This window comes from Mirounga leonina, unplaced genomic scaffold, assembly GCF_011800145.1.
Source record: "Mirounga leonina isolate KUSES-001 unplaced genomic scaffold, KU_Mleo_1.0 Mir_150, whole genome shotgun sequence".
Lineage (NCBI taxonomy): Eukaryota > Metazoa > Chordata > Mammalia > Carnivora > Phocidae > Mirounga > Mirounga leonina.
In genome coordinates this window covers 956,819-983,540 of record NW_023270374.1, presented here as the reverse complement: position 1 = coordinate 983,540, position 26,722 = coordinate 956,819, and the positions used below count along the sequence as shown (strand labels likewise).

The 26,722-nt window shown below is 45.0% G+C and overlaps 1 long non-coding RNA gene across 4 annotated transcripts in view; it reads right to left on the bottom strand.

Annotated features, from left to right (window-relative positions):
• Window positions 1-268: 268 nt before the first annotated feature.
• The window catches only part of LOC118011171, a 100,562-nt gene continuing 74,108 nt past the window's right edge, over window positions 269-26,722 (bottom strand). For 2 of the 4 annotated variants that reach the window (XR_004679416.1, XR_004679418.1), the window contains exon 2: window positions 21,760-22,127. This is a non-coding gene — a long non-coding RNA (uncharacterized LOC118011171). Of the gene's footprint in view, window positions 351-21,759; window positions 22,128-25,169; window positions 25,249-26,722 lie in introns of those variants that run through there. The other 2 variants (XR_004679417.1, XR_004679419.1) reach the window with 2 other exon arrangements.

Sequence of the window (26,722 nt, the reverse complement as noted above, 5' to 3'; positions counted from 1 at the left end):
TGTTCTGCCTATTCATTCCCATGCTTCTCCCTAACCCCTGGCAGTTTTACCGTCTCTACAGTTTCTCCCTTTCTGAAATGTCATATAGTTGGAATCATCAAGTATGTCACATTTTCAGACTGGCTTTTTTCACTTAGTAATATACACTTAAGTTTCCTCCAAGTCTTTTCGTGGCTTATTAGATCATATATTTTTAGCATCTAATAGTATTCCATTGTCTGGATGACCACAGCTTATTTATCCTTTCACCTTCTGAAGGACATCTCGGTTGCTTCCAAGTTTTGGCAATTATGAAGAAAGCTGCTATAAACATCTGTGTGCAGGTTTTTCTGTAGACATGTTTTCAGCTCCTTTTGGGTAAATAACAAGTAGTGTGATTACTGGATCTTATGAATAAAAGTATATTTAGTTTTGTAAGAAACTGCTAAACTGTCTTCCAAAGTAGCTGTTACCATTTTGTATTCTCTCCAGCAGTGAATAAGGGTTCCTCTTGCTCCACATAATCACCAGAATCTGGTGGTGTCGGTTTTCTGGGTTTTGGCCATTCAAATGTGTGTGTCACGGTACCATTATTTTAACTTGCATTCCCCTGCTGACATATGATGTGGAGCGTCTTCTCATATGTTATTTGCTATCTGTCTACCTTCTTTGGTGAGGTGTCTGTTAAGGTCTGGCTCATTTTCTAATCAGGTTTTTTTGTTTTCCTGCTGTTGAGTTTTAAGAGGTCTTTGTATATTTTGGACAACAGATCTTTACCAGATGTGTCTTTTGTAAATATTTTCTCCCAATACACGGCTCATCTTCTCATTCTCTTGACAGCGTCTCTCACAGAACAGAAATGTTTAATTTTATCATTAATTTAATTTTATCAAGTCTCTTCTATTGATCATGCCTTTTGGTGTTGTATCTTAAATGTCATCACCAAATCCAAAGTCATCTAGATTTTCTCCTGTGTTATTTTCAAGGAGTCTTATAATTTCACACTTTATGTTCAGGTCTGTGATCCTTTGAGTTAATTTTCAGAAGGGTGTAAGCTGTGTTTAAATTCTCTTTTTTGTTGTTTTTTGTTTGCTTGTGAATGTCCAGTTATTCTAGCACCATTTGTCAAATACACTATCTTTGTTCCATTGTATTTCTTTAACTACTTCGTGAAAGATCACTTGACTATATATGTGGGTCTGTTTCTGGGTGCTCTATTCTGTTCCATTGATCTCTTTGTCTATTTTTCACCAATACCACACATCTTGATTACTGTAGCTTTATAGTAATTCTTGAAGGTAAGTAGTGTCTGTCCTCTAAGTTTGTTCTTCTCACAGAAGCTATTAAACTGTCATCTGAGGAAGGGACCAAAACTGGCAGAATTGTGAGACAGTGAAGTGAAGTGGCCCCAAGATTCCAGCTGCACCCCAAGTAAGGAAAGCCAAGCAGTGTGTTTGCTCAGGGCTTTCTGATATTCAAACACTCCTGCTCATATGTGTATCTCACACACCAGCCTGCAAAGTGGGGAGGACAGACTGTGTCATCTTCATTTTATGACAAAGGAATGAAGACTAGCACAGGGAAATGTGGGCCCAGAGTCACAGCAAGTGACAGCAAGTCAATAACAAAGTCATAAATGGAAGTCTGGAGCAAGTACTATGACTCTTCCGCCTCTGGGAATCAGGACCCCTCATCCCTGCCCTGTTCCCAAAAGTCCCTGGGAGCAAATCTCATTGGTCATGCTAGAATTCTCCACCTCCCTGCTCCTCCATGATGGGCATCTATAACCTTCCATGTAAATGACCCTCTGCTGGTGCTGCAGAGCCAGGATCAACATAATGAGTGTTTAGCCCATGGTGTCACCCTGAAGGATACCACGCAAGAACACAGCCTCACTTCTGTGATATACCTGCCCAAGATGCACAACCTGGTCCTAGTAGGAAGCAACAACAGGCAAAGATTCCTAATCTGTAATCTTCAGAAATGTCAAGGTCATGAGTCAGCAAAGACTGAAGAACTACTCCAGATTGAAGGACACATGACAACAGAATGCAACATGTTGATTCTGAACCGGTTCCTTTTGCTCTAAAGGACATTACTGGAACAAGTGGAAAAATTTAAATGGGGCCTGAGAACTAGAAGTTATTAATGTGTCCATGATAATTCCCTGATTTTGATGATAGTTGTTTTGTGGTTACAGATGAGAATGTCCTTATTTGTAGGAATTACACAATTACACACTAAGCTATTTGGGAATGGTGGATCATCATACAGGCAATTTAATCTTAAAGGGTTTGGGAGGGAAGGTCTTTCTTTGTACTGTTCTTGCAATTTTTGTTTAACTTTGCGATTGTTTCAAAACTAAAGTGTTTTGTTGTTGATGATGTAAGTATAGTCAAAGAGAGAAACCCCGATTTCCCCAGTGGGAATGTGAATCGTGCCCCTGTCTATCCCAGGACACTGAGGCATTACTGATGGAAGTGGCGAAAACCAGGCACAAATTCAAGGCTTGCTTTATGCATCCATCAGCACGCTGACCATGTTCACCCAACCTTCACCCACCTCAACAGAGGAGGAAATGGACAGGAACTACAGGCCGTGAGAGATCTGTCCTGACTTTGGGAACCTGCCTCCTTGCTGCACCTCTGGGCTGGGAAGCTTTGCAGTAGCTGAATCTAGGTGGGCTCCCAGGTGCGAAGAAACACTTTCCCACAACCAGGACGGGGGCAGGGGGTGGAGGCACCTCTCCCTGCAATTCCCGCGAGGTTCCAGGAACTTCCTATTGGCCCACGGCTGAACCAATCCCTGTGGCTGGGCGTGGGGAAGGAGAGGGGTAGAGACATCTGATTGGGCAGGCTGGGTCACGTGCAATGGGATCAACCTATCCCAGCCCAGGTGGGCCAAGCCCTGGACCTGACGGGAACTAGCTGGGAGAGCAAAAGGGACAGGTGTGCGGGAGTTCGGCGTCTTCAAGCCAGCGTGGCCCCAGGCCATTTCTGTTCCGGACAACCCAGAGTACAAGCGAGGGAGATGAGTGGGCCCTCTGCCTTTTGCCACCTTCTGCCCCCACCCACCCCCCGCCATTACAGTGACCTTTGCTTGGGGCAGAGATCAAGACTGGGGGGCTGGCAAGTCCCAAGGACAAGTACAGTTATAGTTTATAAACAAATAATAATTCTCTGTGTTTGTTTGGTAGACTTAAGTTTTTGTGCTTTGGTTTTGCATTAAGTGGGACATGCCTATAACCCAGTGTGCCCAAACCACATGGTTGTAAAACAGGATTTGCATTTTTTTTCTTTGAGTCATCAGCCCGTTTAGATGGATGCGGCATAGAAATGTGCCAACCCATGGACAATCAGAAACATCTCTAAAATGTTTAACCAGAGGTCTGTGTAATGTGTGACCCGTCTATATCAGAACTATCTGGTTGCTTACTAAAAATGCAAATTCTGGACTAGTTGATTGACTCAAAATCTCTAGAGCAGAATCCATGAATCTTTTTAATAACCTCTCCTCCTGGTGGCAAGGGACTAGGGGGACAGGAGTGACAGACCATCAGTGGGAAATTGTGATGAGGGCAGAAATAGAGAAGCTGTGTCTGTGTGTGTGAGAAAGAGAGAGACAAGGAGAGATAGATGGGTCCTGGAAGATCTGACTACAAAGAAGCAAGTGAGGTGGTGGCATTCTGGTGTCACAGACTATGCTTTATCTTTGATCTAATGACAAATCAGAAATGCAAACTCTCTGTTCTTCTTTTTAAAATATGTTCTCTCGGGGGCACCTGGGTGGCTCAGTTGGTTAAGCGACTGCCTTCGGCTCAGGTCATGATCCTGAAGTCCCGGGATCGAGTCCCGCATCGGGCTCCCTGCTCGGCAGGGAGTCTGCTTCTCCCTCTGATCCTCCTCCCTCTCATGCTCTCTGTCTCTCATTCTCTCTGTCTCAAATAAATAAATAAAATCTTTAAAATAAATAAATTAATTAATTAAATAAAATATGTTATCTCGGGGGTGCCTGGGTGGCTCAGTCGGTTAAGCGTCTGCCTTCGGCGCAGGTCATGATCCCAGGGTGCTGGGATCGAGCCCTGCATTGGGCTCCCTGCTCAGTGGGAAGCCTGCTTCTCCCTCTCCCCCTGCTTGTGTTCCCTCTCTCGCTGTGTCTCTGTCAAATAAATAAAATCTTTAAAAAAAAATTTTTTTTAAATATGTTCTCTGCTTCTCCAGCCAGAGGAGGATCTGTCAATACAGGGGCTAGCCAAGCTGTTTAGAGAAGGCTGCCCACTATCATCCTGCCAGACAGCCAGCACCAGCTGGACCTTGCAGGTTGACCCACATCCCGATGTCCACCACCACCGCCATGGAAGATGTGATCACAGCACGAGGATCCCTTCATTGGACAAGTATATGAATTCTTCTTCCAGAGCAATTCTTTTCAAAAAGCTCTCATCCATTTTAACACTAAGATAAACACAAAGAACTTCCAGTAAGATTGGTTCTCTCACCAACTTGACATATCATTTGTTTTTAATATTCCTTGTGCAAAACAGAGCAATGTTTGATCTGAAAAGACAAAATCAAACCAATGAAGATCTTTTAATCTCTCTCTTCACTCTCTGCTGTTTGTACTGGGACTGAGGGCACACACTGGGCTGTCAAAGCTGCTCCAGCTTTGTCGGAAAAGCTTGCCAGGATGGCAGGAGGAGCCCAGGTCTGTCCTTGCTTTCTTTGAAGCCTGCGAGTCTCCCTTGGTTTAGCAGAACCACTGTGGTTGCCAACCTGTAGGTTGTAAATTATTGCAGGGAGATTGTGGGTCGATAAGTCCCAGGAATAACCCAGAGCAATGCCTCACACACACAAATAGTGCTATTTTTCAAAAGGATGTCGATAGTGCAGTGACTCATTAATGCAAACTCATTCTAAAACATACCCGAATCCAGGATAGCTTTTGATCACTATTTTCTGGAACCTCAAAACACTATCATGTTATATCTGTGATATTTTCTTGATGTTTAAAAAGGAATCCTCAGGAGGCAAAAAATGATAGGGACCGAGAACAGATCCGTGGTTTCCAGGTGAGGACTAGGGAGAGTTTAACAGCACAAAGGAATTTGGTGGAAAGGGGACTGATCTGTAGCTCAGTTGTGGTGATGGTTTCATGACTCTATGTATCAGTCTTAGAACCATATGCCAGAAAGGGTTTTATTTTTATCATATTTAAAATAATATTTTATTGAATTAACACATTTTGATAAATTGAACAAATAAAATTTTAAAAAAGAAAACCTCAAACAACAAAATGCTGGTATAGTGAGAGAAAGATGATTTAGACAGGGCCGCCTGGGTGGCTCAGAGGGAACCTGGGCCCTGCAGTGTCCCCTGAGACCAACCACTGTCTGGCTGGACTTGACCTCTCAGGCCAAGTTCTGCCTGCCCAAGACCCAGATCCCTGCCCCATCTCTGGCCACAGTTACTTCAACTCTTGTCCACCAAGTGACACTCTTCAAACTTATCACTAAGAGAAGAATCCAGATTACCTTGCAGCGGGCCCACCATGTGTGGTGGCTGAACGACTGTAATGTTATCTTCTGGGTTCTCTCCCTTCTCCTTCCTCTCCTAAGGCAGGTAGTGCTTGTGGTACCTTAGAGGGGGCTTGTGGCAGGGCAGACAGTAGACGTGGTTGTGGACACCTCCTGGCTTTCATTTTCTAGTATTCCAAGTCCGGTCTAGAGGGAAGAGGTAGGGGGCTCAGGAGGTGCAAGAGGCAGGGGCTTCCTTCAGATAAAAGAGACCATCCCCTGGCCTTAAAGGAGAGGAGAGGCTGAGACCCAAAGGCAGAGCCACCTCAGCTCCCCTGCCTGGGGAGAAGGTAGCCTACACTGGGAGGAGATTCTGTGGAGTTCCCAGCCTCCTCAGAGCACAGTACAGAGGAACTAGGAGGCTGCAGGACCCAGTGTGGACCACCTATGGTCAGAGGTCTCCTCTGTGCCTTGGCTGTGCCCAAGTCCTTGAGATGACCCTGAAGAGGCCGTGAGGAGGGGACAGGAAACAGAGCCCCTCTTACATCAAAAACTAATGATGTGGGGGGCGGAGCAAGATGGCGGAGGAGCAGGAGACCTGGATTTCGTCTCCTCTAAGGAATTCAGCTGGATAGGGATCAAACCATTCTGAACACCTACAAACTCAACAGGAGATTGAAGAAAAGAAGAGCAACAACTCTCTCATCAGAAAAGCGACCACTTTCTGGAAGGTAGGACGTGCGGAGAAGTGAATCCGAGGCGATATTCGGGAGGATAGACGGTGGGGGAGGGGCCTCCGTCGGCCGCTTCTGGCAAGTGATAGAGCCACGGAGCACAAAATCGGAACTTTTAAAAGTCTGCTCCGCTGAGGGACATCACTCTGGTGGCTAAGTGGGGGGTGGAACCCTCCGGGACAGTGTGGTCTCAGGACCCTTGGGGTCACAGAAAGACCGGGAGTGCCTGAGTGTGGCAGAGCTCCCAGGTATCGGAGCAGGGAAGCTGGCTGCAGAGACGGAGCCGAGGCACGGGCTCTCAGCTCGGGGTTGCCATAAACCATGATCCGCGGCACAGTCGGGCCCCTGCTCCTCCAGCAGGGACCCAACAAGCGGCAGATCCGGGGAGACTCCCCTTCCTCCCCCGGGAGGAGCCAAGCGGGAGTGCACCGCAGGGATCTGCTGGGTTTGGAGACTCCACCCGGGGTCGGGTGCCAGAGATAGAGGCGCGCGGTCGCAGGCCGGGTGAGCACGGAGTGCGGCCGGAGACCGGGGATCTGGGAGTGACTGACAGCTTTTCTCTGGGGGCTCACTGAGAAGTGGGGCCCCGAGTTCTCGGCTCTTCCGGGGCGGAGATTGGGAGGCCGCCATTTTCACTCTCTGCCTCCAAAGCTGTATGGAAAGCTCGCAGGGAACAAAAGCCGCGGAGAGCAAACCCGAGCAGATTACTTAGCCGGGAGGGGGCAAGGGCGGGGCAATTCCGCCTCCGGCAAAGACATTTGGAAACCCCGGCAATAGGCCCCTCCCCAGAAGATCAGCGAGAACAGCCAGCCAAGACCAAGTTTACCGATCAAGGAAAACGGCAGAAATCCAGCGCTAGGGGAATACTGCACATAGAATTCATGGCTTTTTTACCATGATTCTTTAGTTTTTCAAAGTTAATTTATTTTAACTGTCTTTTTTCTTTTTTTCTTTTTTTTTTTGAATTTTTCTTTTTCCCTATTTCAGCCATCATCTTATCAATCACTTTTTTAAAAAAAATTTTTATTTTTGATTTTTAGAGTCATATTCTATCACTTCAGAGTAGTTACCCGTATTTTTGGCTTATATATATAAGTTGTTCTCTCTTTAAAATTTTGAGATAGATTTTTCTAACAGATTAAAATATACCCTAAATCTCTAGTATATGGTGTTTTCTATTCCCCTGCCTGATCACATTCTCTCCCTTTTTTTTTCTTTTTTTTTTTAATCCTCTTCTTTCTTTTTTCAAACAACTTCCTATCAATTCCTTTTATAAAATTTTTTAAAATTTCCATCTTTACAGTCATATTCCATCCCTTCATCATATCAACCCTTATTTTTGTACATATATAAGTTTTTCTTTCTTTAAAATTTTGGGAGGCACTTTCTTCTAAAAGACCAAAATACACCCCAAATCTAGTGTGCGGCACTGATCTATATACCAGCCTGATCATATTTGATCACATTCTGGTTTTTTGTTGTTGTTGTTGCTGTTTTGTTTTGTTTGTTTTTGTTTTTATCTTTATCTTTTTCTTTTTTTTTTTTTTTCTTTTTCTTTTTTCTCTCTTTCCATTTCTTGTTCCACTGCTTCAGGTCTTTTCTGATTTGTTTAGAGTATATTTTCTGGGGACGTGGTTACTCTGCTAGCATTTTGTTCTCTCATTAATCTATTCTCCTCTACACAAAATGACAAGACGGAAAAAATCACCTCAACAAAAAGAACTAGAGGTAGTACCGACTGCCAGGGACCTACTCAATACGGACATTAGTACAATGTCAGATCTAGAGTTCAGAATCATCACTTTAAAGATACTAGCTGGGCTTGAAAAAAATATGGAAGTTATTAGAGAAACGCTTTCTGGAGAAGTAAAAGAACTAAAATCCAACCAAGTAGAAATCAAAAAGGCTATTAATGAGGTGCAATCAAAAATGGGGGCGCTAAGTGCTAGAATAAATGAGGCAGAAGAGAGAATCAGTAATATAGAAGATGAAATGATGGAAAATAAAGAAGCTGAGAAAAAGAGAGATAAACAACTACTGGATCACGAGGGCAGAATTCGAGAGATAAGCGATACCATAAGATGAAACAACATTAGAATAATTGGGATCCCAGAAGAAGAAGAAAGAGAGAGAGGGGCAGAAGGTATACTGGAGCAAATTATAGCAGAGAACTTCCCTAATTTGGGAAAGGAAACAGGCATGAAAATCCAGGAAGCACAGAGAACCCCTCTCAAAATCAATAAAAATAGGTCAACTCCCCGACATCTAATAGTAAAACTTACGAGTCTCATAGACAAAGAGAAAATCCTGAAAACAGCTCGAGAGAAGAGATATGTAACCTACAAGGGTAGAAACATTAGATTGGCAACAGACCTATCCACAGAGACCTGGCAGGCCAGAAAGGACTGGCAGGATATATTCAGAGCACTACATGAGAAAAATATGCAGCCAAGAATACTCTATCCAGCTAGGCTGTTATTGTAAATTGAAGGAGAGATAAAAAGCTTCCAGGACAAACAAAAACTAAAGGAATTTGCAAACACAAAACCAGCCCTACAGGAAATCTTGAAAGGGGTCCTCTACGCAAAAGAGAGCCTAAAAGCAACATAGACCAGAAAGGAACACAGACAATATATGGTAACAGTCACCTTACATGCAATACAATGGCACTAAATTCCTATCTTTCAATAGTTACCCTGAATGTAAATGGGCTCAATGCCCCAATCAAAAGACACAGGCTATCAGACTGGATTAAAAAACAAGACCCATCGATATGCTGTCTGCAAGAGACTCATTTTAGACCCAAAGACACCCCCAGATTGAAAGTGAGCTGGTGGAAAACCATTTACCATGCTAATGGACACCAAAAGAAAGCTGGGGTGGCAATCCTTATATCAGACAAATTAGATTTTAAACCAAAGACTGTAATAAGAGATGAGGAAGGACACTATATCCTACTTAAAGGATCTATCCAACAAGAAGATCTAACAATTGTAAATATCTATGCCCCTAACATGGGAGCAGCCAATTATATAAGGCAATCAATAACAAAAGCAAAGAAACACATCGACAACAATACAATAATAGTGGGGGACTTTAACACCCCCGTCACTGAAATGGACAGATCGTCTAAGCAAAAGATCAACAAGGAAATAAAGACTTTAAATGACACACTGGACCAAATGGACTTTACAGACATATTCAGAACATTCCATCCCAAAGCAACGGAATACACATTCTTCTCTAGTGCCCATGGAACATTCTCCAGAATAGATCACATCCTAGGTCATAAATCAGGTCTCAACTGGTACCAAAAGATTGGGATCATTCCCTGCCTATTTTCAGACCACAATGCTTTGAAACTAGAACTCAATCACAAGAGGAAAGTCGAAAAGAACTCAAATACATGGAGGCTAAAGAGCATCCTACTGAAGAATGAATGGGTCAACCAGGAAATTAAAGGAGAATTAAAAAAATACATGGAAACCAATGAAAATGAAAACACAACTATTCAAAATCTTTCGGATGCAGCAAAGGCAGTCCTAAGAGGAAAGTATATAGCAATACAAGCGTTTCTCAAGAAACAAGAAAGGTCTCAAGTACACAACCTAACCCTACACCTAAAGGAGCTGGAGAAAGAACAGCAAATAAAGCCTAAACCCAGCAGGAGAAGAGAAATAATAAAGATCAGAGCAGAAATCAATGAAATAGAAACTAAAAGAACAGTAGAACAGATCAACAAAACTAGGAGCTGGTTCTTTGAAAGAATTAACAAGATTGATAAACCCCTGGCCAGACTTATCAAAAAGAAAAGAGAAATGACCCAAATCCACAAAATCATGAATGAAAGAGGAGAGATCACAACCAACACCAAAGAAATACAAATAATTATAAGAACATATTATGAGCAACTCTATGACAGCAAATTAGATAACCTGGAAGAGATGGATGCATTCCTAGAGAGGTATCAACTACCAAAACTGAACCAGGATGAAATAGAAAACCTGAACAGACCTATAACCACTAAGGAAATTGAAGCAGTCATCAAAAATCTCCCAAAAAACAAAAGCCCAGGGCCAGATGGCTTCCCAGGGGAATTCTACCAAACATTTCAAGGAGAATTAATACCTATTCTTCTGAAACTTTTCCAAAAAATAGACATGGAAGGAAAACTTCCAAACTCATTTTATGAGGCCAGCATTACCTTGATCCCAAAACCAGACAAAGACCCCATCAAAAAGGAGAATTACAGACCAATATCCCTGATGAACATGGATGCAAAAATTCTCACCAAAATACTAGCCAATAGGATCCAACAGTACGTTAAAAGGATTATTCACCACGACCAAGTGGGATTTATCCCTGGGCTGCCAGGTTGGTTCAACATCCACAAATCAATCAATGTGATACAATACATTAACAAAAGAAAGAACAAGAATCATATGATCCTTTCAATAGATGCAGAAAAAGCTTTTGACAAAGTACAGCATCCTTTCTTGATCAAAACTCTTCAGAGTAGAGGGATCGAGGGTACATACCTCAATATCATAAAAGCCATCTATGAAAAACCTACAGCAAATATCATTCTCAATGGGGAAAAACTGAGAGCTTTCCCCCTAAGGTCAGGAACACGGCAGGGATGTCCACTATCACCACTGCTATTCAACATAGTATTGGAAGTCCTAGCCACAGCAATCAGACAACAAAAAGAAATCAAAGGCATCCAAATTGGCAAAGAAGAAGTCATACTCTCACTCTTTGCAAATGATATGATACTTTATGTGGAAAACCCAAAAGACTCCACCCCGAAACTGCTAGAACTCATACAGGAATTCAGTCAAGTGTCAGGATATAAAATCAATGCACAGAAATCAGTGGCATTCCTATACACCAACAACAAGACAGAAGAAAGAGAAATTAAGGAGTCGATCCCATTTACAATTGCACCCAAAACCATAAGATACCTAGGAATAAATCTATCCAAAGAGACAAAGGATCTGTACTCAGAAAACTCTAAAATACTCATGAAAGAAATTGAGGAAGGCACAAAGAAATGGAAAAACGTGCCATGCTCATGGATTGGAAGAACAAATATTGTGAAGATGTCAATGCTACCTAGAGCAATCTACACATTCAATGCAATCCCCATCAAAATACCATCCACTTTTTTCAAAGAAATGGAACAAATCATCCTAAAATTTGTATGGAACCAGAAAAGACCCCGCATAGCCAGAGGAATGTTGAAAAAGAAAAGCAAAGCCGGCTTTGCTTCCAGACTTCCAGACTTCAAGCTCTATTACAGAGCTTCAAGCTCTATTACAAAGCTGTCATCATCAAGACAGCATGGCACTGGCACAAAAACAGACACATAGATCAATGGAACAGAATAGAGAGCCCAGAAATGGACCCTCAACTCTATGGTCAACTCATCTTTGACAAAGCAGGAAAAAATGTCCAATGGAACAAAGACGGTCTCTTCAAAAAATGGTGTTGGGAAAATTGGATAGCCACATGCAGAAGAATGAAACTGGACCATTTCCTTACACCACACACAAAAATAGACTCCAAATGGTTGAAAGACCTCAATGTGAGACAGGAGTGCATCAAAATCCAAATGGAGAACACAGGCAGCAACCTCTTTGACCTCAGCCGAAGCAACTTCTTCCTAGAAACATCGCCAAAGGCAAGGGAAGCAAGGGCAAAAATGAACTATTGGGACTTCATCAAGATAAAAAGCTTTTGCAAAGCCAAGGAAACAGTCAACAAAACCAAAAGACAACCAACAGAATGGGAGAAGATATTTGCAAATGACATATCACATAAAGGGCTAGTATCCAAAATCTATAAAGAACTCATCAAACTCAACACCCAAAGAACAAAGAATCCAACCAAGAAATGGGCAGAAGACATGAACAGACATTTTTCCAAAGAAGACATCCAAATGGCCACCAGACACATGAAAAAGTGCTCAATATCGCTCAGCATCAGGGAAATCCAAATCAAAACCTCAACGAGATACCACCTCACACCAGTCAGAATGGCTAAAATTAACAAGTCAGGAAACAACAGATGTTGGCGGGGATGCGGAGAAAGGGGAACCCTCCTACACTGTTGGTGGGAATGCAAGCTGGTGCAGCCACTCTGGAAAACTGTATGGAGGTTCCTCAAAAAGTTGAAAATAGAGCTACCATATGATCCAGCAATTGCACTACTGGGTATTTACCCCAAAGATACAAAAGTAGGGATCCGAAGGGGTACGTGCACCCCGATGTTTATAGCAGCAATGTCCACAATAGCCAAACTGTGGAAAGAGCCAAGATGTCCATCGACAGATGAATGGATAAAGAAGAGGTGGTATATATATACAATGGAATATTATGCAGCCATCAAAAGGAATGAGATCTTGCCATTTGCAATGACGTGGATGGAACTGGAGGGTATTATGTTGAGTGAAATAAGTCAAACAGAGAAAGACATGTATCATATGATCTCACTGATATGAGGAATTCTTTTTTTTTTTTTTTTTTTATTTGAGAGAGAGAGAATGAAAGACAGAGAGCATGAGAGGGAGGAGGGTCAGAGGGAGAAGCAGACTCCCTGCCGAGCAGGGAGCTTGATGCGGGACTCAATCCCGGGACTCCAGGATCATGATCTGAGCCGAAGGCCGTTGCTTAACCAACTGAGCCACCCAGGCGCCCCGATATGAGGAATTCTTAATCGCAGGAAACAAACTGAGTGTTGTTGGAGTGGGGGGTGGGGTGGGAGCTTTGGGGTGACTGGGTGATAGACACTGGGGAGGGTATGTGCTCTGGTAAGCGCTGTGAATTGTGCAAGACTGTTGAATCTCAGATCTGTACCTCTGAAACAAATAATGCAATATATGTTAAGAAAAAAAAAAGAAGAAGAAGAAGGTAGCGGGAGGGGAAGAATGAAGCGGGGGAACTCGGAGGGGTAGACGAACCATGAGAGACGATGGACTCTGAAAAACAAACAGGGTTCTAGAGGGGAGGGGGGTGGGAGGATGGGTTAGCCTGGTGGTGGGTATTGAGGAGGGCACATTCTTCATGGAGCACTGGGTGTTATGCACAAACAATGAATCATGGAACACTTCATCTAAAACTAATGATGTAATGTATGGGGATTAACATAAGAATAAAAAATAAAAAAAATTAAAAAATAAAAAAATAAAATAAACCCTAATGGTGTAATGTATGGTGATTAACATAATAAAAACAAACAAACAAACAAAAAGAACCCCTCTTACAAACCAGAATCCAGGGAGGTGGGTGTGAAACTTTAGTTCACTTACAAAAAATAAATGCAGTATTTCTCATGGACTCTTACTGTGACCTAAGGTTCTTACTTCTCCATCCTCTGCCTTTGTGTCTGTCTATCCTGTGCATTGAGAGGTGGCATGTTCACGTTGCCACCACCCTCATGCCCTGACAGCCACACGCCGGCTCTGCTCAGTGGAGGGCCGTCCTCCCAACAGGTTGTATCCTGACAGGAGCCTGCGATTCCTTCCCTCATCAGAGGTCACACGGCAAGGTTAAGGGGCAACTTCCACTTCTTTGTCCACCTCTGCTCTCAGGATAAAGGGCTCCAGGCCGACGTGTTTGTCTCACCAGACCCCAAAGAAGCACTTGTGCTCATCACAGACTGTCCCTGGGACAAGGGCAGCTAGCTTCTCCACTGTCCTGAAGTCCCACAAACCCCAAAGAGCTTGTCCCCAGATGGGCTGCTCAGGATCCACCCACATCATGCGTTACCACAGCAGAAGGCCACATGTTTAGTGGGAAATTCTTCAGTGCCTCTCAGGAAAAACAATCTCCCCTCTCCAATCTAAGGTGATTCTCAAAGTGGTTGTCATTGGTGCTGTCTTTCCCGGGCAGGAGGCAAGGACGAAAGCCTGAGACTGACTGTAAGTTCATCAGGATCATGCGGCGCACTCCCCCAGCCCCATGTGTGGCCTCAGAGGGACCCAGACTCGGACGCATGAGGTGGCCTCTGCCAGCACCCTCACCCAGGACTGGGGACACTACGCGGGCCCCATGGGGACAGAGCAGAATGGAGGAACTGCACAGCCAGCCCCAAGAGCAAAGCAGGACAGCACACTCCACAGCATCCCCCCAGGAGGACGTGTCACCCCCGGGCCCCATCCCTCTTCACGTCCTCCTCTGGCAGGGGTCGCAGGGTGCTGGGGCAAATGGCACTGACGTGAGGAGGAAGCCGTGAGGAATCCATCGGAACTGAGCCAAAGGGTGGGGGACTCTCCCTGAGGGTAGGACAAGAAAAGGACAGACCAGAGACCCTGTGCACATCCTGCAGCCAAGCTGAGAGCAGCAGAGCACGGGAGGAGGTCCTGGGCCGTGGGTTGGCTCGTCCACTGTCCCTGCACCTCAGGGACTTGGGTCCCAGGGACCACACGGGCCTGGTGGCTTTCAGAGCTCTTCCACTTGTTCCCCATCTACCTTCTGTGAGCCTGGAATGAAGTGAGCACACCCGGCCCGGGTTCAAGCAGGTCCTGCCTGACTCCACCTCATCTCACCATATGCCCACAAGGCCTTCCCTCCCAGGCAGCCAGGTGCTGGCAGATGAAGCGGTTCTAACTTGACCTAAGTCCCAAACTTGAACCTGGGGACAATTAATAAAAATGACTGGTAAAGTGACACCATAATGTCTCAGTGTTAAATACATCCAAACTGCCAAATCTATCCATGATTACATTTCAACACAGTCATCCAACCTCAGCCGTTCTTTTCCCTGTGGACATCTTTCTCCAATAAATAATCCAACTTATTGATCATTTACTCATCCAGAACAGCATGCAGCCCCTGAGAAGCAGGCTCTGTGACAGAGGTATGCTGTCTGATTGCTCCCCACCACCTTCCCAGAGCCCACCAAGCACCTGCCTCCACTGACAAACCAGAGAACCCGAGGGTCCCCAAACCTGGCTCTAGTCAGCACCCCTGCAGATCCGTAACCCCAGTGCCCAGGCTACACCCCAGGCCAGTTAAGTCCCCCACTGGGAGGGAGCACCTGGCCCCAGTGCTCCCTGCAGGTTCCAGTGATTCCAGTGAGTGGCCAAGCCTGAGAACTTCCATTCAGGCATTCAAGATGTGCACACGGTCAGACTTTATCCTGTGTACCCCACATTCTCCAATTAAGAATTAGGGCAGCCCCTGGGTGCATGATAAGATCATTAAAGTCATAATAACCCTCACCACATAGCCCAGATGTCACGGAGGCAAACAGAGAGACATGGGCAGAAGTTCATCTCTGCAGGAAGTGAGAGACAGAGAGACCCGAGGAAGACAGGATCACGGAAATGAGAATCACACAGGCAACCCCACCCATCCAGCAGACATCTGGAAGTTCCAAAGCCAGGCTCTAGAGTATACACCAAACAAGAAAACTAAGAACTTTCATACTGAATGGTGCATAGCAAACCTAAATTTTTATGTTTAAAATAAAACAAAGCCAATAATTTCCAGGTTCCAGTAATTAATCCAGAACCCTATAAACTACTCAGATGGATGCTCTCAACTCAAGTTACAAGAAGGAAAACTAACAAACGTTCAAAACCATGTTTACACAAAATAAAGAGGAGTCTGTCTTCTCTCTTTTGTTCTGAGAATTGCACTGGGTGGAGCAGCAAGAAGTCGTCTCTACTGGAGTCAGCATGGACCATCCCACCTTGTGACTGAGGGCTGAGGGCGAGGGTGAGGGTGACCCAGCAGTGGTCTGAGAAGTTAGTGGACTCCAAGTAACTCTGCCAGGAGTCATGGGTTCCAGGAGGGAGGAAAGTGGACTCAGGGCAAAGCCAGAGCTGGGGACAGCTACAAATTGACCAAGCACTTTGAGTGTCCATATTAAGACCCGCCCAACATAGACATGAACAGACATTTTTCCAAAGAAGACATCCAAATGGCCAACAGACACATGAAAAAGTGCTCAACATCACTTGGCATCAGGGAAATACAAATCAAAACCTCAACGAGATACCACCTCACACCAGTCAGAATGGCTAAAATTAACCAGTCAGGAAACGACAGATGTTGGCAGGGATGCGGAGAAAGGGGAACCCTCCTACACTGTTGGTGGGAATGCAAGCTGGTGCAGCCACTCTGGAAAACTGTATGGAGGTTCCTCAAAAAGTTGAAAATAGAGCTACCATATGATCCAGCAATTGCACTACTGGGTATTTACCCCAAAGATACAAATGTAGGGATCTGAAAGGGTACGTGCACCCGGATGTTTATAGCAGCAATGTCCACAATAGCCAAACTGTGGAAAGAGCCAAGATGTCCATCGACAGATGAATGGATAAAGAAGATGTGGTGTATATATATACAATGGAATATTATGCAGCCATCAAAAGGAATGAAATCTTGCCATTTGCAACAACATGGATGGAACTGGAGTGTATGATGCTGAGCAAAATAAGTTAATCAGAGAAAGACATGTGTCATATGATCTCACTGATATGAGGAATTCTTAATCTCAGGAAACAAACTGAGGGTTGCTGGAGTGGTGGGGGTGGGAAGGATGAGGTGGCTGGGTGATAGACACTGGGGAGGGTATGTGCTATGGTGAGTGCTGTGAACTGTGTAAGACTGATGAATCACAGGCTGTACCTCAAAACAAGTAATACATTATACATTAAAAAAAGAAGACAGTAGGAAGGGAAAAATGAAGGGGGTGAAATCAGAGGGGGAGACAAACCATGAAAGACTATGGACTCTGAAAAACAAACTGAGGGTTCTAGAGGGGAGGGGGGGTGGGGGGATGGGTTAGCCTGGTGATGGGTATTAAAGAGGGCATGTTCTGCATGGAGTACTTATATGCAAACAATGAATCATGGAACACTACATCAAAAACTAATGATGTAATATATGGTGATTAACATAACCTAATTAAAAATTTTTTTAAAAGACCTGCCCAAAAAATATTTCCATTCAAAATTAAGTTGCCGTTGGGAAGATATAGTTTTATTTTTATTATGAATGGATTTTACCTAAATATAGTAAGACTGAATGGATGTCATTGAGATTTTTTTCAGTGCTTAAAAGGGAAGTAAATCCTAGTCCGGTATAGGATGCAGCTCTCCTCTCCAACAGGTTTCTGAAATCAGCATGAAGTCAGTCTCTTTTCCCCTTCCCTCCCCCTTCCACGGCCCAGTTCTAGGCACTGAGGACACAGCAGGAAACATGACAGACTGAAATCTGGCACTCATGGAGCTCACATCCTGGTCTAAGAGAAGCAAGTAGCTATGAACAAAATGAAACAGGATGCCGTGGGGACAAGGACGGCTCCCATGGGGGACGGTCAGAGATGGCACTCTGAGATGGTGGGGTAAGCTGAGAAGACAGACCCAGCCGAAGACCCCAGAGGGAACAAGAGTCATGGGGGGCTGTGTCCCTGCAAACATCAAGGCCACGGAAGGAGCAAATACTGAGCTTGTGCCAATTGTGTTCTGTTCACCAAGTGCTACAGAAAATGCAAGGCAGAAGTGACTAAGATGCAGAGCTGTCCTGGCAGGACCTCTACCACATTGCAGGAGAAAACAGTCGTGGCCATTCATCAAGGAAGCACCTTGCACCAGGCTATGTTCTAAGTCTTTGCATGAATTTACTCTCTGGTCCTCAGGGATAGGAGCTACCTTTCTCTCTCTCTTTTTTTTTGAAGATTTTATTTATATATTTATTTTGTGAGAGAGAAAGAAGGAGAGACAGAGTGCGAGCAGGGTGGGGACAGAGGGAGAAGCAGACTCCCCACTGAGCAGGGAGCCCGATGCAGGACTCAATCCCAGGACCCAGGGATCATGACCTGAGCCGAAGGCAGACGCTTAACCGACTGAGGCACCCAGGTGCCTGGGGCTAATATTCTTATTGCATAAGGGAGAATATTTCGATCCAGCTCCTAAGTCCACAGTCCTAACCGGGACACTCCAGGACAAGTACACAGAAGACTACTAGAGGGCGAAATGTGGTCGTGGCCTTGAGGAACAGAGAAGAGGTAGGTAGGAGATCAAAGGATTCGGTGTGGCAGAGCTGGGCCACAGGTGATACCACCTGCTCGCCGCTGTCTGGGACACTCCTGCCTGGAGCCTAAAGCGGGCCACTCAGTGGGGTAGACATCGCCCTGCACTGAGGCAGCCATGCTGTGAGGAAGCCCGGCTATGCAGAGGCCACATGTGGTGATGCAGGTGCAGACACCAAACACATGAGAGAAGAAACCCTCCAGTGACTCCCCAGTCTTCCAGCAGAAGCTCTGCACTTTGTGCCTTTTCCAGATTCTTGGCCCACTCAATGACAAATAACAATAGTAAATAGGCGCTGCTATGTGGGGGTGGTCAGTTCTGCAACAGTAATTGAAAACTAAGGGTGTGCCAAACATTTACTCTAAAAAGTAAAAATATTAATGCCTCTGAAGCGCTACAGTAATTTCAAAGAGTGGGACGATAGAAACTGCCCCAGTTTCCCCTGAAGATCTGGCTCAAGGGCATGACTTTTTCGAAAGCCACCAGAGAGCCAGAACTACAAAGCTGCCCCCTCTCCCATTCCTTCTCACCCCAGTGCCCTCTGCTATGCCACATTGCCTGCAAATAAAAGCCCTATAAACATGAAACAAATGTACCGTGAACGCTGATGGAACATGGAGAATGCACCATGGAAAGGTATGTATGGACCATAAAATCTCAGCTCACCTGAGTGACACATTTAGCTGATCTCATATAATATGCTAACTATGACAAATGTAAAGCATTTAATTAACCACAGTTTCGCTTGCCTTCACATTTCAAAGGCTTTGCAGGACATGCACTAGGTTACTTGCATCTCTTTAAAAAGTTGTTGGAGAAAAGTGTGAGCTAATGCCTTCTTTATCTGTTAGGGACTTCCCTGTAACAAAAAGAAGCTCACAGAGAGTGGGGTCTCCTAGTTATACTTTTGATGTCAATCTCTTTGCCTTTCTCTTCCCTCTCCTTTTTCTACTATTTTCAGAGAAGTCTTGAAACAAATAAGGAAATAAGCAAACACACGTATACACATGCATGTATATATATGTGTGTGTGCATGTGTACTGATACAAAGAGAGGTTTGCAAAGGTCAGGATTGCTCCCCATCATGAGACTGTCCTGATTCCTGGGCCTCTTGGAGCTCAGCTAATGAAACCAACCAATGAGCAGGGAAAGGGGCTGAGAATTACAATGGTCTATGTGTCTGGATAAGCCAGCAGAGGGATGGCAGCAAAAACCTTGGGGTTGCCAAAATAGCAAGAGTCTCTGCTTCATGTCTCTGGAACTGCAGACGCTCTGAGGGATCAGGGCTCTGGACTACACTACCCCTCAGAGAGCTGGGAGATCCCATCCTAAGTACAGTTTACGCACCCAAGTTCAATGATTTGCATTGGTCAAAATTTTTAAAAAGTAGGACCCAGAAAAAATACCATGTCATAAGGGCAGTCATTGTCATCAAAATCTCTACCCAGCAAACTCATACCCCCAGAAAAGCCTGAGACACAAATTTTGTGGTTCCCTGGATCAGACACAGCAGTTCTGTGCTTTCGGTAGCGAGGTTGTTTTGCTGAGCTCTAATTGCCAAGCTGTAATTCCAGTGTTTGCAGATATGTGATTTGGGAGCAACTGGACACAGAGCCGGCCAGGGACGCCCTCCGCTGCTCAGGCTGTGTGGTGCGCTCCCCAGTGTGGAGCTTGGTACAGAGAGTCAAGCATGGGAGCCCTTGAGCAGAAGGGACTTTGTGAGAGGTGTGGAGCATTTGTCCCACACGTGGACTCCGTGCCTAACCTCCAGCTCTTAGTCTTCCTCAGACCCTCACACTTCCAGCAATGCAGCTCAAAAACCTCTCAGCCTAAATCCATCTTAGTGAGAGCAAATGCACCCCCAAATGGCTGGACTTACACTTCATGATATGACAGGAGGCCGTGGGGTTTGTTCCCGTGTTTTCTGGCATATCCCTCTCTCTCAGAAATCATGATTACTAAAGAGTTCTCAGCAAAGGGGCCTGACATCTTTAATTCAATCTCCAAGACATTAGATTTAATAAGACAGAGAACAGGGGATGGGTCTGGAGGAAATGAAGAGAGTAGTAGAATTCAGAAAATATCAGAGAATCCATACCCACATGGGAGGATTCTTGGCCAAGACAAAACATGGGAAGACTTTCAGGCAGTGTAGGGTGGGCATTGCGGTATTAGGCCCTTAAAGAACACCTTTTCAGTAATCCATTGCATTTAACAAAATACAGTCTTCTCTGAAGCAAAACAAAGCTCTGGGCAACCAATCAATGAATTAAAGTCTTACTAATAGGCACTCACCAAGGGAACAACACTATTTTCAAATGAGACCCAATCATTAGCTCATACCAAAAATTCTGCAGGGGCTTGCTTAAAGTAAAACTTATACACAGATATTCATAGCAGCATTACTCATCATAGCCCCAAAGTAGACAACCCAAACGTCCATCAACAGATGGATGGATACAGAAATGTGGTATATCCATAGGATGGAATATTATTCTACTATAAAAAAGAGTGAAGTGTTGATACCTGCTACAGCATGCATGAATCTTGAAAACATGCTAAGTGAAATAAGCCAGTCACAAAAGGCAAGGAAAAGGTTAAGGTCTAGGCAGGGAGAGGTAAGGGGCCCCCAGCTGGGCTCTGAGACTATTCCTGGCAGGCAGAAGCTAAGACAGAGTGAACAAGAGATAAGGAAACAGACCACCTGGCCTCGGAAGGAATGTCCAGAGTACTTTTTTCTGGTGGCTACAGTGTATCACAGAAAATGACCGAACCTCAAAGACCTGAGTCATTAAGGGGTTATCAGAAGTCCGCACTCAAACCAAGATGGCACAAGAAACTCAAGGCCACAAGCTTCCCAATCAGTTCTGAATAAAAGACTGCCACTAGAAGCCCTCAGTGGCAACCCATTCGGGTCCCCTCTCATTCTAGAGAGCTGCTTCTTTCCTTTCTGCTTTCACCTCCACTTAATAAACTTTCACTTCATTTCACCCTTTTGTGTCCGGGAGATTCATCCTTCGACTCCGTGAGACAAGAACCCTGCGATCCTATAACAGTATGATTCCATGTATATGAAATGTCCAGAAGAAGCAGATCCATATCCATCCAGAGAGTGATGCTTAATGGATACAGAGTTTGTTTTCTGGTGAAAATGCTCCAAATTTAGATAGTGGTGATGTTTGCAGAATATTGTAAATGTACTAAAAGCCACGAGATGGTACACTTGAAAACAGTTAACATGGTGAATTTTGTGTTGTATGAATTTTGCCTTAATTTTTTAAAAACTCTATTTGGTTAATTTTTTTAAAAGTTCTGCAGGGCCAGCATCTGGCCAGGGCTCCTTCGTCCAAACAAGACCGCTGAGGTTAGGGAAGTGAACTTACTGCCTCTGCACAGGTGGGAGGGAAAAGGTGTCGAATCGACTCTGGAAGCCAGTGGGATCCAGTGGGAATTCATATATAAATCTTTAGCTTGCTTTTTTTTTTTTTTTTAAAGTGAGTTAGTATTTATTGTTCCAGGTGATTTATATCTATCATCTATTAAACCCCAATCAACAACTCTGCAAAGAATATATTATTCTATTTTATAAATAAGGTAGCCAGGAATCAAAGGGACTAAGACACTTACCAAATAATTCTATCCATAAAGTCACCTGTCTCCATTATCTAGCTTGCTTTTTAAATATGTCACAGTAAGGATCTTAAATCCAAGGATACAGGAGAATCCTTCCAGGGACGGAGAGGACACGAGATGGGCTAATGCTTTGCTTGTTCTTCATTTTTAATCAACTTCAATCACTGTTGGCGAGCTCTGGGTGGCAGGACCCAACACTGTCCCATGGCCCTTGTTCTTGAGGCTTCTGTAAGGAAAAAGAGAAAGCAAATTCCATTCAATCGCCATAACATGTCCCTGCAAGAACATAAAAATAAGTGATTGCTTATTTTCAACACCTGAACTATCTCCTGCTGCAGCAACTCAGGAAATCTGATAAGATGATAATGGAAAATGTGTCATGCATGAATATCCATTTTAAAAACACACTTCTCTCACACTTTACGTAAAGGTCGAAATTAATGTTATGTTGAAAACATTTTTCAAAGTACAATTATCTTGATTCGTGAAGCGAACCAAATTCCTATTAGGTTTACAGTCTTGGGTTTAAGCTGCACACATTTCACCAGAAGGGCGTCACTGATCAAATTGAAAGCTGAATTAAAGCAATGCTATAAGGACCTTATATCCCTCCAGCTGGCTGTCTTTATCCAGGCTCATCTGTCACATCTCATCCTCCTGGGAGAAACCAGAGCACCTTCTCCCGGGGCATCCCACAGTCACATCTCCTTATGCTCTTGACCTCCCAGGCACAGACGTGTGCCTTCCCTGCGGGGTGGCATCTGCATCCAGGGCACCCATGGCATCGCTGGTTCACAGCACAGCCATGGACAGCGCTCCGGGCTGCGAAGACTGTCTCCCAGAGGTGGACAAGAAGCCATCTCGTGGTGCATCCCCCTGCCCAGCAGCAACTCTGGTGGTGGCTGTAAGGTAGACAGCTCCATGCGCAAGGGACCCAGTGTGGTAGATAACCTTTGCTGTGTAACAAACGCCGCAGGCTTGGCAGCCTTGCACAGTTCCCATTTATTATCGTACACTTCTGAAGCTCAGAAGTCTTGGAGGGTGTGACTGGGCTCTCACAGACCGAAATCAAGTGTCAGCCATACTGTGCTTTATCTGGAGGGCCTGGGGAAGGCCTGCTTCTAGGGTCAGTCTGGTTGTTGGCAGAATTCAGTTCCTTGCTGTCGTAGGACTGACAACCCCCGTTTCCTGGACAGCCATCAGTTAGAGACTGTGCTGAGCTCCTGGAGGGTGCTCTCAGTCCCTACCCATGACCCCTGTATGTGAAGGCTGGGAACGAGAGCCTTCCTAGAGTCAATCCCCCCTCACCTTTACATCTCTCAGACTTCCACCATCAGCAAGAGACTGTTCTCTGCTTAGGCCCACCTGGATCACCTCTTAATTTTAATGTCAAAGGATTAGTAACCCTAATCACATCTGCATATGTATGTCATCTAAAGCACCATCATTCAGGACTAATATCTGCCATAGTCACAGTCTTGGAATTAGGGTGGGAAATTTGGTTTGGGGACATCTTTGAATCTGCATCCCCCAACCCAGGGAATAAGCAACATTTACTGGAAGCTCAAAAGTCAAAAAATGAAGCACATCACTTTTCCAGCATTCCCCAACACACAATTTCTGGACCTTCTGATTGCAGTAATAATAATAATCATGACAGCTAGTCCCTAATGCCAGGCTCTCTGCTCAGCACCTGACAAACTGATCTCACTTCAGACTCACTATCTTTCATGAAGCTGACTCTGTTACTGATCCCATTCTGCAGAGAAGAAAACTGAGGCTCAGAGAGGTTAGGCAACGTGCCCCAGGGAGCAGAGCCAGTACATGAAACCAGCTGGGAAGAGGTGGGGTCAGAACCGGCAATTCATGCTCCTAACTCAGGAACTGAGCAGGCATGGTTAGTTTCACCTCTCTGTGGGCCCCCCCAAGTGCCTGGGTGCCTTTCCCAGGCTCCTGACCCCAAGCTGCAACCCTCCATCGCCCCATCTGTGCACAGCCCAGCCTCACCTTAGTACTCTATCCGTGTCCTCCTCCGGGTGGAGGGGGGTGTCTGCAGCCCACTGGCCTATTAGTAAATATCACAGGGTGGTTTTTGTTTTTGTTTTTGTTTTTAATGTTTATCATTTGCAGTTGACTTGTTCCACTAAGGATTTGATAGAGCTCACTAGCACACAAAAATGGGAAAAATGTAAATAAATGTTCTCAAACTCTAGATTAGCATAGAAAATCAAGTCTAAGGGAAGGTTAGAAGTCCATGCTCTACTGTCTAACCCAGTTCCTAAACTTGAACATAAATTTTACTCTCAGCTCCCGGCTGAACAAAGCAAAAAGAGAAACACAATCAGTTACACAGTTAACGCTGTGCAGAAGTAGAGCCGGCTCCTTAGAAAAATCAACTCTTCTCCCAACTCACACAGCCAGAAGCCAGAGAAAAATTTGTCTTGTGAGCCCTGATTGCTGTGATAAAACCCCCTCAGCGCCCCTGCAGCACAGGCGGACTCGGGGTGTCTCCGTTATTTCCTGCCCCGCCCCACCCTCAGTGTGAGTACAGCCAGCACCAAACACAGATCAGGGAATAGGGACCTGCAGGAGTCTAGGAACTGCACACTCAACCAACACACTCCCAGGAGTGGAGGCTCTGTGTCCCGCAAACACCTTCCAGAGACCCTTTCTCTCACCCACAGTGGATGACTGACAGTCCAGGCTCTCACCTCCAAGGATCTTGCAGACAGGTATTCTCTATAGCCCTCCCCTAAAATTTTTATTTTTTTATTTTTTTAAGATTTATTTATTTATTTGGGGGGTGCACAGGGAGATGGAGAGAATCTTAAGCAGACTTTCCGTTGAGCACGATGTAGGGCTCGATCTCACGATCCTGAGATCAGACCTGAGCCAAAACCAAGAGTCAGGCACTTAACCAACTGTGCCACCCAGGCACCCCCTCACCCCTAAACTTTCTAAATGAGCATGGTTCGATAGACAGACTATTATGAAAATTGACAAGACTACCCAAAGCCCTTACCAGGCCAACCACCCTTAACCGAGGTGGGACCTTTACCAGACCCTCAACCCCAGGTTCTTGAACCTCAATGTCATAGAAATGAACACTGAGCTGGAGAGAAGGAAAGCAGGTGGAGTTTGAGGTAGCTTGCACACAAGGAAGCCAACAAGAAAGGACTGTCTCTCTCAGGGTGTAGTGTGCAGGCTTATAAAGGCACTTCTCCCAAGGAGGAGGGGCTGGGAGTAGGGAAGCATCCTTCAGTCCTACCGTTGTTATCTTGTGGCTGTCACTTGCTAGTGGACACAGACATCACAGGATGCCTTTCTTCTTTTTAGGGCTCCCGGAAAACAGAAATATTTGTACAAGGAGGCTTTAAATTGTTACTTCTAATTTTCCCCAGACAACCAGTACTCCCTGACGGCTGTTACCTCTCATTTGTTCTTGTTCCCGGAAGGAGACACTTGTCCCCAAGCATACGGAAACTTTTAACCCCTGCCTCAGACCAGTGGCTTTATAGCAGTTAAGCTCCTCTCGCTTTCCCTAGACTGTCTCAGGACAAGGAAGAACATACAGATGGGACCAGGTTTACACACACGCATACACACACACATACATGCACACAGTCATACACACAAAAATATACACATATGTGCACACATTCACAGAGTACACACACAATTGTGATTTCAGCATAGGAACGCTCATGTTTATGATTTCTCCACTTCCTAACAGCCAAAAATATTTTAGCCCAGAAATTTTCCAAAGCAAAACAGGTAGTCCTGAATACAGGTATAGAAGAGTCTCAGGAATGAAGCCACATAAATCTCTAGTTTTGACCCAAATAGCTGCTTATGAAGCCAGCAGAAGTTGCTGGAAAAATCTGAAGCTCTCAATAAAATTCCAGGGAGCCCCAAAATCCTGAACAGTCCAAGTGAATTTAGGAGGAAAAGTTCATTATGTGGGAAAGACAGGAGCAGTTAGGATGGCCACAGGGCCCTGTTCAAGGCCTCACTCCGCATTCCTGCTTCTCCTGCTGCTCCCCAACTCCTTCTGTCTGTGGGGTTAGCCAAAGCTGGTCAAGGGAGTGCCTTCATGGCCTCCCCCAAAGTGCCGTGTCATGTCCATCCACAAAGATGACGTTCCCTGCACCTTGGAAACCAGTGGGCATCGTGCTCCACCTGCCTCGGGACAGTCGCTCAACTTGAATGCTCCCCATTGATTCACCTGAACGTTCCCCATCATTAAAGACATTTAATTTGCTTTCACAGTAAAGGATCCATCCCATTCTATAAACTTATAACACTTTTCGGCTGCATCTTGAGCGCGATGTAGGGCTCGATCTCACGATCCTCAGAACTTGTAGGAGATGCCCTGTGTGGTAAAGACAATAATCATCTGTACTTTACCCATAGGGAAACTGAGCCACAAAGCTGTTACTAGCTTGCCCACCATCACACAGCTAGAAATGCTACAGTGACTATTTCGAGGAATGGGTAAAATGTACACTATGGAATGGCTTTTGAGAGCCCTCACTTCCAACCCCAGATTCCACAGACATGTTCTAAGAGGATTCACAGTCTTCTGGAACCATCCTTTGAAACCATCCTTGTGTCCAAGAAACCACCTCTTAACCCCACAGCCCATCGGAGTCTTTTCCATATTCGGACATTTTCCTGCCTGCACCCTCCCCTGGGGCCAGCACAGGAAGTCTGTGCTTCTCTCTCAATTACCTGTACACCCCCCACACCTCCCAGCCAGGTGCTAAGCCTTGTGAAGGGGCAAGGTCCCAGTGCAGGGAACTGAGATGGGGTGCAGTAGAG